This window comes from Dasypus novemcinctus, chromosome 28 (genome assembly GCF_030445035.2).
Source record: "Dasypus novemcinctus isolate mDasNov1 chromosome 28, mDasNov1.1.hap2, whole genome shotgun sequence".
Taxonomy (NCBI): domain Eukaryota; kingdom Metazoa; phylum Chordata; class Mammalia; order Cingulata; family Dasypodidae; genus Dasypus; species Dasypus novemcinctus.
In genome coordinates, this window is record NC_080700.1 from 5,044,123 (window position 1) to 5,058,775 (window position 14,653).

The 14,653-nt window shown below is 39.9% G+C and overlaps 1 pseudogene; it reads right to left on the minus strand.

Annotated features, from left to right (window-relative positions):
- Window positions 1–8,257: 8,257 nt before the first annotated feature.
- LOC101441653 (proteasome subunit alpha type-3 pseudogene) lies at window positions 8,258–9,082 on the minus strand (annotated as a pseudogene).
- Between the last annotated feature and the right edge of the window lie 5,571 nt (window positions 9,083–14,653).

Consider the following 14,653-nt stretch of genomic DNA (forward strand, 5'->3'; position numbering starts at 1 on the left):
TGCCCCTTCTGTCACTTTTATTGAGCCTGTGGTTTGCACTGGGGTTGGTGTATACTCGAGACTTGAATCTCTACACTATGTGCCAACTGTGCCCTGAGGGTCAGCAGAGTTGCAACACCTACTCTCTGGTGACTTGGACTTACCTAGGTCAGCTAACAGGGAGGTGGAGATGGTCAACAACCACACCAAGGAACCAAAAGTCTACTAATGCAAGCAGGATAATTCCATCCCTCAGCCATATGGGATCTAAACCCCCTCTTGATTTAGAGGTGGAGTGGACATCACTATTCCAGGGTCCTCAGGATGGAGAAATAGAATATGGATTAGAATGGACTTTTTGTATTCTATTATTGAATTATTGTGACTCTAGCAATGGACTAAATTATAACATTAATGTTGAGACAGTGGCAATGGGAGTTGCTGGAGGCAGGGAGAGGGAAAAGGAGGTGTGACATGGCATTTTCAGGACTAGGAATAGCCTTGAATGATATTGCATGGACAGATGCAGGACATTATATAACCTGCCATAACCCACTGAATGGACCAGGAGACAGTGTAAATTACAATGTAAACTATAATCTATGCTGTGTAGCAGTGCTCCAAAATATACTCATCAAATGCAATGAATGTACCACACTAATGAAAGAAGTTGTTGCTTTGGGAAAAGTGGGGGTTGTGGAAGGTGGGGTATATGGGAACCTCCTATATTTTTTAATGTAACATTTTGTGTGAGCAATGTATCTTTAAAAAATAAAAATATATTTTAAAAACACATTAGAGGCATATAGCAGTAGACTCAAAATGATAGAAGGATAAGTGATACAGAAGACACAACAACTGAAATTGAAGAGAGAAGTGCTGTGTATTTTTACATGTACGGAGCAGGACCACCAACAGAAGGATGGAGACAAACCCAAGCACTCACTCTGGTATGCTGGAACATGGAAGTGATGTTTCCAGCTGTGATGGACTTCCCAAAAAAGTAAAATACCCTACAAGACTGTGCATGGGGTCACAAATGCCCTGTAGGTAAAGGAAAGACAATTGGCTACATCATCCCTCTCTTTGACAGAATGTGGAGGATATGGTCTTGCCTTGGACAGCATAAGAGGCATTAATGAAACAAGGGCTTTCCCAGGGGAAGACTCCCATATTCTTTCTGTTGACCTTGGTGACACTAGTGGGTGAAGTGGTAGAAAGGATCAACAATGTTTTGCTTTGGGTTGGAATCAGAAGCACAGAATCAGCCATTTTCACTGAGGTGGCCCAGAAGGAGAAAAGTCCAGCAAAGGGAGGCCATGCCAATAGGGACATAAAGGAAGCATAAAGAACTACCAAAGGAAAAAAGAGGAGGAGGCAGGGCTGGCCCACCAAGGAAGGCAAGGTGGCTTTACTTACCAAAGCAGGGGAGAGACAATGCAGAAATGGATGTGATTCCTACAGAAAAACTGCCAAAGTTATGGGGCAGAAGATGGTCCCTTTAAATAAGATCTTAAGGCCATATTACAAACCATAAAAGAACAGGAGGAAGGAGCCTCTCAGAACTGAAAAGGATTAAAATTCTGCAGAGCTGTCCAAAAAGCCCCAACTGTACCCCAGAAAAGAGGAACATACAGGTTGCTAAGGCTTCCTTGTACATGGTACAGGTCAGTGAGGAAGACACTTCTGACTCTAATGAGTCAGATAGGAAGGACACTCCCATCACTCGTACCATGCTCTTACTCTCTTTAAAAAGAACACTTAGGGATGGAGCTAAGGATTCCAGGATCCCACTAGGGATCCACTTTGGCAGAGCACTTAAATATATAGAGGGAAAAAAATGAGAGATTTGAAGGGAGAAATAGTTCTACCATAATATTTGGAAAATTTAATTTCCCAATTTCACAAATGGTTAGAAAAATTGTACAGATGATTAATAAGGATATTGAGAACTTGAACAACACTATAAGCCAACAGGAAGCAGTAGAATATATTCTTCTCAAGTGTACATGGAACATTCCTAGAATAGACCCTATGTTATCCCACAACATACACAGAAACCCTGAAATTATGAGGAACTTCTTTGATCAAAGTGGCATGAAACTGGAAATTAATAAGAGAAGGGCATGAAACTGGAAATTAATAACAAGGGAAATTAGAAAGTTCCACAAATATGTGAAAGTTGAATTACGCACTCAAATCAACCTACGGGTCACAGATGAAATCTTGAGGGGAATTAGAAGACACTTTGTGATTAACAGAAATGAATACAGAACATATCAAAACTTAGAGGATGCACAGAGAACATTACTAAGAGAGAAACTTGTAGCCAAAAACACCTTCATTTAAAAAATAAACATCTCAAATTAATAACATAATTTTACACCTTAAGGAAATGCAAAAAGAAGGGCAAACTAAACCCAAAACTGCCAGAAGGAAGGAAATAAAGATTAGAGCAGGAATGAATGAGACAAGAGAAAATCAATAGAATCAACACAGCTATAAATAAAACCTGGTTATTTGAAAAGATCAATAGAACTGAAAATCCTGTAGGTAGACTGATTAAGAATAAAGGAAAGGGAAGCAGATGTGACTGAACTGATAAAGCATCTGCCTACCATATGGGAGGGTCTAGGGTTTGATACCCAGGGCCTCCTGGCCTGGGTGGTGAGCTGGCCCATGCACACAGTTGCCGCATGCAAAGAGTGCTGTGCCACGCAGGAGTGTCCCCCACGTGGGGGTGCCCATGCGCAAGGAGTGTGCCCTGCAAGGAGAGTCACCCCACACAAAAAAAGCACAGCCCACCCAGAAGTGGCACCACACACATGGAGCAGCAAGGTGATGCAACAAAAAAGATGCAGTTTCCTGGTGCCTCTGAGTGTGCAAGCAGATAAAGAAGAACACATAAGGAGTGCACACAGAGAGCAGACAATGGGGAGGGAGAGGAGAGAAATAATGAAATAAATCACTTAAAAAAGAATAAAGGAAAGAATCAATTCACTAAAGTTAGTAATAAAAGTGGCGACACTGCTAAAATGGGATTTAAAAGTAAACTTTGAGCAATTGCACGACAACAGATTAGATATCTTTGATGACATGGACTAATTCCGAGAAATACACCTTGCCTTCTTTAAAATATTTACTCTTAAAAATTCACTGCTGTGAAAAACAAAAAGCAAAGATTTAGTGCAGATTTTTATAAAAATAATTTAGGTAATCATATATTATATTTTTTAGGTAATTTATACTTTTAGGTTACCCTTTGTCTTTCCAGTCTGGCCATTTTCCAAGGGAAGTGAAGATTTGTTAGAGTCAGTGAATGGAATTATATAGGCAAATCAATCAACCATCTGCCCCTGTGATGTTCAGTTTGATTTAGAAGTAAAGTGAGAATGACCATGTTAAATTATGCACTTAGTATCAAAGGATTTCATTAGTTCAGATGGGACAAATCCTGGAAAACAAACCTTAAAGATTTAACTGGGCAAAGTCTTAGAAAAGGTGCTTGGGATAGGAATTGGTTTACTGGAAAAATGTACAAAACCCAAGCAACATTGGACTGTTCTTTGCAGAAACTAAGAGCAGAGGGAACTGGAGGAAACGGAAGTATTCAGGACCTGAAGGCCATTGTAAGTTCTATGGTCCTTGTCCCAAGGACAGTGGGAAGCCATCAACAAACTTAAAGAACGACAGGATGAGATAGTTATGTCCAAGAGAGCATTTTGGATGCATTGACATATGGACAAGCGAGTATACCAACAGAAAATTTAAGAGGGTAGGTGTGAATTTTAAATATTTGATGATGGATATCCATAAGACTTGATGAAAGAAACAGGACCTGTGACATTGAATGCAATTTGGGCAAAGAAGTCAGGAATACTTTAACCCCTTTTCTGGGAATCCCTCCTAGACTAAGTACAGATGAGCTACCTGGGGCCTCAGTGAATCAACTTGAAGGGTATCCCACTAGTGCAATCTGGGAAAATTTGTGCATTAAAAAAAACAATAATAACAGATGAGAACATATTGAATAAAACTGAATATATCAATCTGTAGTGCTATAACAAATAAACAAGAAGCAAGTAAGCCTTTTTAAGGTAGAAAGCTATGTAAGATATATAGAAGCAGTGCTGGAAATGGAAAAATATTACCATTTGACAACCATCAGAGTGGTAGTTGATTCAGGTGAGAGGATGATGGGTGGAGGATGGTTGCAGCCTACAGTATTGATATCAGAATATGTCCTTATAATATGTAATTCATTGTAAAGTGAAAACATGTTTTTGCATGAAAAGGAACCTGAGAGAAATTTCACGGAGTTATCAAGTTTACATCATCAGTGGTGACCCAAAAGGAGATCTCCTACCTCTACTGATGGGCTGCACTCCTAACTCTCCTGATGGTCTGAATGTACGGCCTAAATCTCATGAGGAAACACTGGGCAAAGGCTGAGGTCATTTGTGCTTCTTAAATTTCTCAAAGATGTGAAAATGAAAGAACTTCTCAGGAGGAGCTCCATATTGAAGTTGACAGGATAAAGCTGACTGGAAAAAATGTATTTCTGAGAGAGTTTGAGAAGGATGAGACAGTAGATAAAAGTTGAAGGAGTTTGTGAATGGGATTACAGCATAGAAGCAGAGCTAATTTCCTCATTTGGGGTGTTCTAGTAGAGTGTCCTTGTTTTGCAGATAGATATCTTTTTGTGAAATACTTATTAGTGGGCAAGTGGGATAAAATTAAAATAACTTGGGAAACAGCTGGTGAATCTAAGGAAGGGATTGGATTGGGAGTTCTTTGTACATACTCTTGCAATTTTTTAAAAGAGGTACTGGGGATCGAACTCAGGACCTTGTACATAGGAAGCTGGAGCTCAAGCAATGAGCTATACCCACTCCTACTGCAGTTTTTCATATCTTTAATATTATTTCAAAATAAATGACTTTGAAAAACACCCATGTACTTACCAAATCCAATGGATGTGTCATGATGATGGGAATGAGTGTTGTTGGGGGGGGAGAGGGGGGGTGGGGGGATGGGGTTGAATGGGACCTCACATATATATTTTTAATGTAATATTATTACAAAGTCAATAAAATAAATAAATAAATAAATAAAAAAGAAAAACACCCATGTTGCTACCATCCTACTAAAGTATTGAGTCCAAATCGACTTCAATGTTATTCAACCAAAATTGAGAAAGCAATTGACCTTTTAAGAATCTAGATGTTATTAAAGAGAAAATGGGCAATTATTATAATGACGTCCTGAGTGATTTGAGGTGTTTGTGGAAACAGCAAGATATCTGTATTTCAGTTTCCCACAGGAACTCCTTCCACTGCTGCATGGTGTGGACAACGACTACCCTTTGTCCCAGGTTGAAAGCCATGGAGTAGGACATTATATAAATAGATGAAAAAATAACCAGAACTGAAACCATAAGGGTGAAGCCAACTAGGTTTCAATGTAGGTTCCACAGGAAGGCAGCACTTGACTTTTCTACTAAAATCCTGTACTCTTCATCTTGTTCTTTTCTGGTTAAATTCTCCTCTATTTGTCTTCCTTTTATACAAGGAAAAACAGTTCATAAACCTAATCAGAATTACATTTCAAGGGACACACCCTGTTTACACAGATGCTGTGGGATGCACCCTGTTCACTTTGATTGAATTTATCATACATTTAAAATTTTAAAATCTCATAAAATTTTGCAAACATTTTGTATCCTCTATTAATTCAATAAATACTTTTTGATTGAATTCTTTGTACCAGGAAATTTCTGGATCCTCAAGATTAAGTACGGACCCAGACGCACTGCATCTCTATGGACAAAAAGCTAGAATCCCCGGGAGGAAATACATAATTTTTTAAAAAGGGAGGGGGGAGTGTATGTGGATCAAGCAATTTAGCACCTGCTTCCCACAAGGGAGATCCCAGGTTTGGTCCTGGTGCCTCCAAAAAACAAAGACAGAGAACAAGCCTTGTGACTGAAGATTCTTTATTTCATACATTAATTGGCCACTTGTTAATACACTTTTATGAAGGGCCTTTTCAAGTGTTTTCTCCATCTTTCTACTGGGCTCTTTGCCTTTCTTATTAATTTGTCAAGGTTATTTCTATATTAAGGCTATGAGTCCTTTCTTGGGTATATGGATGGCAGAAGTATTTTCCCACTAGTTGACTTGACTTGCGCTTTCTCCACGTTGTATTTTGAAGACCTAAAATTCCTTATTTTTTCTTTTTTTAGCACTGCTTTAAACAAATCAATTTTATTGACACATATTAATAAAGCATAAATTGTTCCAAACTGATAGATGGTATTCCATTTAATCACATATTTGTGCATTCATTGCTTCAATCATTTTAGAGCACTTCCATTATTCCAATAACAATAATAATAATAAACAAAAAACCCTCATCCCTTCTAAATCTCTCTATGCTTCCCCTGCTGTACAAAGCTGCTATTCTTTTTCTTTCTCTCTAGTATATTTGTATTTTTATTTTGCAAAAATGGTCTTATATATTCCATATCACCCACATTGATGCTTTACGTGAGGTTTCACTGTCTTATGAAGTCTCATGTTACAGTTTTTAACTTTCATTCTAGTAATATACATGACCTTAGACTTGCCCTTTCAACCACTGTCATACCCATATAGAGCTCAGCTAATTACAAACACCATGATGTGTTTCTATTCATTTCCAAAGATTTACAAATAACATTTTTACCACTTATGCACACATTAATCCTCAGCTTTCCATTCTCTACCCTCATTTTCTTTTTTTTTTTAAGATTTATTTATTTATTTAATTTCCCCCCCTCCCCTGGTTGTCTGTTCTTGGTGTCTATTTGCTGCGTCTTGTTTCTTTGTCTGCTTCTGTTGTCATCAGCGGCACGGGAAGTGTGGGCGGCGCCATTCCTGGGCAGGCTGCACTTTCTTTAGCGCTGGGCGGCTCTCCTTATGGGGCACTCCTTGCGCGTGGGGCTCCCCCACGCGGGGGACACCCTTGCGTGGTGCAGCACTCCTTGCGCGCATCAGCACTGCGCATGGCCATCTCCACATGGGTCAAGGAGGCCCGGGGTTTGAACTGCGGACCTCCCATATTGTAGACGGACACCCTAACCACTGGGCCAAAGTCCGTTTCCCTCGTTTTCTTTTCTGGTGACCTATATTCTAATTATTAACTTCATGAGTTGACATTTTATATTTAGTTCATAATAGCACAATCATACAGTATTTGTCTTTCTGTGTCTGGCTTCATTCAACATAATGTCCTCTAGGTTCATCCATGTCATATGCTTCAAAACTTCATTTCTTCTTATAGCTGCATAATATTCCATTATGTGTATACACCACAGTTTGTTTATCCACTCATCGGTTGATGGACACCCAGATTGTTTCTAACTTTTGGCAATCATGAATAATGCCACTGTGAATTTCAATGTCCAGATGTCTGTTGGTGTCTCTGCTCTCAGTTGTTCTAAGCACATACATAGTAATGATATTGCCACGTAACATGCTACGTCGATATTCAACTTTCTTAGGAGGTGCCAGTCATTCCTCCACAATGGCTATACCATTCTGTATTCCCACTAACAGTGAATAAGTGTCTCCATCTCTCCATATCCTCTCCAACATTTAGTTTTCCAACTTTAAGGGTGGCCAGTGTAATAGGTGTGAAATGATATCTCATGTAGTTCTCATTTGCATTTCCCTAATTGTTAATGAAAAACATTTTTTTCATGTGTTTCTTCACCATTTGTATTTCTTTTTTGGGCAATTTTCTTTTCAAGTTTTTTGCCCATTTTTTAATTGGGAAGTTTGTCTTTTTACTCTTGAGTTGTGTAATTTCTTTGTATATCTTGGATATTAAACACTTAATGGATAGGTGAATTTTTAAAAAAGTGACAGAGTAGGATCTTTAATTCTTAAATCCACTCCTCCTTATGACAATAAAGGAAAAGAGAAACATTCTTGACTCACATGTTGTAGGATCTGTTTTTCTAAATTACACCTAAAGTTTAATAGAGGAGGATAACCAAGTATCATTTAAATACAAAACTGGGCAACAACAGCCCAGCAGGTTACTTTTTGCTTCTATATTAGTGGACTGGGGTTTTAAATTCATATGATCCAACAGCCTCTAAGGAATGTTTAAGCAGGCATTTTAATTCTGAGTACCAGTACCCAATTGCCCACACTAATTTTGTTAAGCAGATATTAAGCAAACATCAATGATTATAAGACAAAAATTTAATGGCAATTCATTACTGGGCATATAATAATCCATTGGGCTAAATAGTTTACATGAGACTATGTAGAAATTTAAAACAGAAGCAGATGTAAATGTTACATATTATCATCATCAGATTCATCTTCTTCCTTCAAAGATTCCTTAGCATATTTCTCTGCTTCTTCCCTTATATCTTTTGAAACAATTTCATGTCTTCCTTTAGTTAATTCAACAACCCAGCTGAGCTCTAGTTCAAATGCTTTATCTTGAACTTCATCACGTACTATGTAAATTATTTTTGCAACTTCTTTAATAGCATCACGGCAGGTCATTTCTTTCATCTGAAGCTTTCCAATTTCTGTCTTTGCAACTTGCCTGGCTTTACCAATAACCATATGAAACACCCAATGGATCAATCATGTAGAGTTGTGCACCATCATTCACAATGTAAGACCCGAACATGAAACTGCATCCAAAAGGTCTAACAGCACTGTACAGTGTATGGGCATGAACATACATGGCCACTCTATCTGCAAGATGTTTGAGTGGAATGTTACAGCCAAAGTTAGATCTAAAGTTAGAAGCTTCTTCTCTTGCTATGTCTGCTAAAGAACGAGCATCTGCCAACAAACCTACTACCGCCATTCCAGCATGCTGATCAACATTAAAAAGCCGTTTGTTGGAACCTTCTTCATAAAGTTTAGAAAGGACTAATTTTTTCTACTCCGAAGACAACACCATCTTTACATCTGATACCAATAGCTGTACTACTATTTTCCACAGCCTTCATAGCATATTCAACTAGAAAAACTCTCCCGTCAGGAGGGAGTGTAGAGGCTGACAGGTCATACTCAGTGCAGATAGAGCTCATTGTGTTAAAGCCACTGGGTTGTGTAAGGATTCCAGGCCCAAAACGCTTCCACTACCCTGGATATGTGATTGACAAAGATTTTCTCCCATTGAATTGGCTGCCTTTTCACCCTTTTGAAAAGATACTTTGAGGTGCAAAAGTGTTTAATTTTGAGGCAGTCCCATTTATCTATTTTATATTTTGTTGCTCATGCTTTGGGTGTAAAGTTTAGGAAACTACCACTGGTCACAAGATGTCAAAGATGTTTTCCTACATTTTCTATTAGCACTTTTATGGTTGTCTCTTTTATATTTAGGTCTTGACCCATTTTGAATTAATTTTTGTGTAAGGTTTGAGATAGGCATCCTCTTTCTTTTGGTTATGGATATCCAGGTCTCCCTGCACCAAGGGAGTAGACTGTTCTGGCCTAGCTGGGAAGGCTTGAAGGCTTGTCAAAAATACTTGACTATAGATGTGAGGGTCTATTTCTGAATTCTTAATTTATTTCCTTTGGTTAATCTGTCTTTTTTTTTTTTTAAAGATTTATTTATTTATTTAATTTCCCCCCCTCCCCTGGTTGTCTGTTCTTGGTGTCTATTTGCTGCGTCTTGTTTCTTTGTCCGCTTCTGTTGTCGTCAGCAGCACGGGAAGTGTGGGCGGCGCCATTCCTGGGCAGGCTGCTCTTTCTTTTCACGCTGGGCGGCTTTCCTCACAGGCGCACTCCTTGCGCGTGGGGCTCCCCCACGCGGGGGACACCCTTGCGTGGCACGGCACTCCTTGCGCGCATCAGCGCTGCGCATGGCCAGCTCCACACGGGTCAAGGAGGCCCGGGGTTTGGACCGCGGACCTCCCATATGGTAGACGGACGCCCTAACCACTGGGTCAAAGTCCGTTTCCCGGTTAATCTGTCTTTATGCCAGTACCATGCTTTTTTTTTACCACTAGCTTGGTAATATCCTTTATTTTTCTATTTTTTATAAAGATATATTTATTTATTTATTTCTCTCCCCTTCCTGCTCTCTGTGTTACTTGCTCTGTGTTCTTCTGGGTCCACTTGCATTCTTGTGAGTGGCACTGGGAATCTGTGTCTCTTTTCATTGTGTCTTCTTGCTGCATCAGCTCTCCGTGTGTGTAGTGTCACTCCTGGGTGGGCTGTGCTTTTTTTTCATGTGGGGTGGCTTTCCTTAGGGCGTGCACTCCTTGCACATAGCACTTCCCTACATGGGGCATACCCCTGCATGGCACAGCACTCCTTGCGCATGGCAGCACTGTGCATGGGCCAGCTTACCACATGTGCCAGGAGGCCCTGGGTTTGAACACTGGATCACCCATATGGTAGGTGAACACTCTATCAGTTGAGCCAAATCTGCTTCCCTGGGTAATATCCTTTAAAGTCTACAAGTCAGAGTCCTCCAACTCTGTTCTTTTTTCAAGACATTTTTAATCTATTCAGGGACCCTTTCCCTTCCAAGCAAATGTGATAATTGGTTTTTCCATCTCTGCAAAAAAAGGGTGACAGGACTTTCATTGGGATTGCATTGAATATGTAAATCTGTTTGGGTAGAATTGACATCTTAATGATATTTAGCCTTCCAGTCCAGGAACAAAGGCTGTCCATTTATTTAAGCCTTCTTTGGTTTCTTTTAGCAATGTGTTGGAGTTTTCTCCAACAACAATATGGGCCCTTTATATCTTTCCTTAATTTTATTCCTAAATATTTTATTTTAGTTTTCTATTATAAATGGATTTTTTTTCTGATTTCCTTCTGAAGCCTCTGTGGGGCTTCGTGGGGTCACAGGAGGGGAGGACGCCGCAGCCCGGCTAGAGGAGACAGACCACGGAGACTGGCTGATGGCGCAGATCTGATTTATTGAGGAAGTGTTTGACAATATAAGCCCGAGGGAACGGGGGTGGGGCTAGTGCGGGGTGAGAGCTGATTGGTGAGCACGGGGTTTTTGCCTATCTATGGTATGGGAGCTGAGGCACTACAGGCCAGCGCGGGGAGGGCTGTTGCTGGCCCCCGCTCCCTATTGGTCCGGGCGGGCTGAATGCCCTTATAAGGTCAGGCGGTCGGCTCGGCAAGCAGGGGGGCATGAGATGACGTGCGGTGGGAGGGCCGAAGGGCAGGCCGAAGGCAGTAATGCCCATACCAGGCCGAGGGCAGAGCGCCCGTACCAGCCACCCTTACCCTAGCGGAAGCTGTACCTACTTTGCGCCAGAGCTGGCCAGAGAGGCAAGCCAGACTGTTGCCTAACGCTGTGCCTCACCTTCTTAGATTGCACACCAGTAATGTATAGAAGCACTATTCATTTTTGCATATCAATCGTGTACCCTGCCACTTTGCTGAACTTGTCTATTAGATGTAGTAGCTTTGTGATGGATTTTTCAGGAGATTCTCGGTATACAATCATATCCTCAGTGAATAGTGGAAGTTTTACTTCTTCCTTTCTTATTTGGATGCCTTTTATTTCTTTATCTAGCCTAATTGTTCTAGCTTGACCTTCAAGTGCAATATTGAATAACAATAGTGACAGTGGACATCTTTGTCTTATTCCTGATCTCAACAGGAAAGCTTTCTACTGCTGCAATCACCTCACAATAGGAAGCATCTGCAACATCTACAATAAGGTAACATTTACAATAGCAGGAAGAAATTGCAACATCATCTATAATAACAGGAAGCAACAAATAGGTAAGCCAGTTTCCCACAACATTCTACCTTTCATCATTGAGTACCATGCTAGCTTTACGGTTTTCTTATACACATTTTACCATTTTGGGAAAGTTTCCTTCTATTCTTATCTTTTGGGTGTTTTTATCAAGAAAAGGTGCTGTATTTTGACAAATACCTTTTCTGCAGCAATCAAGAAGATCATGTGATTTTTCCTCTTCAATTTATCAATGTGGTTTATTACACTAATTGATTTTCTTGTGTTGAACAACCCTTGCATACCTGGGATAAAACCGACTTGATTGTGATGATAATTCTCTTAATGTGATTTTTGATTTGGTTTGCAAGTATTTGTTGAGGACATTTTGCATTTATATTCATTAGAGATATTGGACTGTAATTTTCTTTTTTGTGGCATCTTTATCTGGTTTTGATATTCGAGTGATGTTGGTTTCATAGAATCAATTTGGTACTGTTCTTTCCTGTTCAATTTTTTTGGAAAAGCTTGAGCAAGTTTGGTATTAGATCATCTTTGAATGACTGGAAGAATTCACCTGTGGAGCCATCTGATCCTGAACTTTTCATCTTTTGGAGGTCTGGGTATTTTTTTAAGATTTATTATTTATTTCCCACCCCTAACCCCCAGTTGTCTACTCTTTGTGTCCATTTGCTGTGAATTCTTCTGTGTCTGCTTGAATTCTTGTCAGCAGCACCGGGAATCTGAGTCTCTTTTTCTTGCATCATCTTGCTGCATCAGCTCTCTGTGTGTGTGACACCACTTCTGGGCAGTCTGTAATTTTCTGTACAGGTGGCTCTCCTTATTGGGTGCACTCCTTGTGCATGGAGCTCCCCTATGCTGGGGACACACCTGTGTGGCATGGCACTCCTTGCACAAATCAGCACTGCATGTGGGCTGGCTCACCACATGGGTCAGGAGGCCCTGGGTTTGAACCCTGGGCCTCCCATGTAGTAGGCAGACACTTTATCAGTCGAGCCAAATCCACTTCCTTTTGGGAGGTTTTTGATGACTGTTTCAATCTTTTTACTTGTGATTGGTTTGTTGAGATCTCCTATTTCCTCTAGAGTCAGTGGAGGTCAGGGGTTCTTATCCTTTTTTGTTCCACGGACCCCTTTGCCAGTCAGGTGAAAACCACGAATACTTTCTCAGAATGTAGCAGCAGAGTTTTTGACACTTAACATTGGCATGTCTTTAAATTAAAATTTAGGATTATTCAAAATTCCTTCAAGCTTATAGACCCCCTGTCATCTTCCCATGGATCCTTGGGGGAGGTGTTGAACCCTTGTTCAGTATAAGTTTGTGTGTTTTTTGGAATTTGTCCATCTCATCTACATTGTCTAGTTTTTTTGCACACAGTAGTTCATAGCATACTTTTTTCACCTCTCATTTCTGCAGGGTCAGTAGTAATGTGTCCCTCTCATTTCTGATTTCATATGTTTGCATCTTTTTTGATTATTACTCTCCCTAAGGATTTTTCAAATTTGTTGAACATCTCAAAGAACCAACTTTTCATTTTCATTTTGTTGATTCACCCAGTTGCATTTATTTATTTATTTATTTTTATTTTATTTTCATTCATTCATTCATTCATTCATTCATTCATTCCTTATCCCCCACCTTGGGGGTGGCTTGCTGTCTGTTCTCTGTGTCCATTCACTGTGAGGTCTTCTGTGTCTGTGTTTATTTTTTTATTTATTTCCTTCCCCCTCCCCCTTTCTGGCTTGCTTGTTTTCTGGTATCTGTGTCCATTCACTGCATTCTTTTCTGTGGTTTTTTTTTTGCTTGTCTCCCTTTTATGTTGTGTCAACTTGCTGAGTCAGGTCTCCATGGCACTTGCGGGCAGTGCCACTCCAAGGTGCTTGCAAGCTGGGTGCCACTCTGCAGTGCTGGGACTGATGGCTTTCCAGGGTACAGACAAGCCTGCCTTCACTAGGAGGCCCCAGGATGCGAACGCAGTGTCCCCATATGGTAGATGGGAGCTCTACTGATTGAATCACAGCTGCTCCTATGGGTTTATTTTATCTTGATTTCATTTATTTCTGCTCTAACCTTTACTGTTTCATTTCTTCAGCTTGGTTTAGGATTAGTTTGCTGTTCTTTTTCTAGTTTCTCCTGATGTGCAGTTAGTTCAAATTTAGCTCTGATTTTTTGTTTGTTTGTTTGTTTTAGGTATCAGAGCTGGAGATTGACCCCTGTACCTTGTATGTGGGAAACAGGTGCAAAACCACTTGAGCTACAACTGCTTCCTTATTTCTTCTTTTTTAATATAAGCATTGCAAGCTATAAATTTCTCTCTTAGCAGTGTCTTTGTGTTGTCCCATAGGTTTTGATATGTTTTGTTCTCATTTTCATTCAACTCCCAAATATTTTCTTCCATTGTGTAGGCTGCTTTATTCACCAGGTCCTCTTAAGCACATATGACTTGATTATGAGGAGGCTCCCTTTATTTATTTTTTTCTTTCATTGCATGTGCTTTGAGTGTAAGTCTAAGAAACAGTTGCCCAGCACGATATCTGAAGTTCCTTCCCCACATTTTATTCTGTGAGTTTTATGGTCCTGGTTCATATCTTCAGGTCTTTGTTCATTTTCAATTAATTTTTGTTTAAAGTGTTAGATAGGGGTAACGTGAGAGAAGGTGAAAAAGAAGCCAACTGAATGGAAAAAAAAATTTGGAAATCTCATATCCAATAAAGGTTTAATATCCATGATATATAAAGAGATTCTACAGCTCAACACTAAAATGAAAAATCACCCAAGTTAAAAATGGGTAAAACACTTAATTTAACCAACTCTTTTTTTAATAATTCATTTTTTAAAAATATCACATTAAAAAAATATGAGGTCCCCATGCAACCCCCACCCCCTCACCCCCCCACTCCCCCCGCACAGCAACACTCTCCCC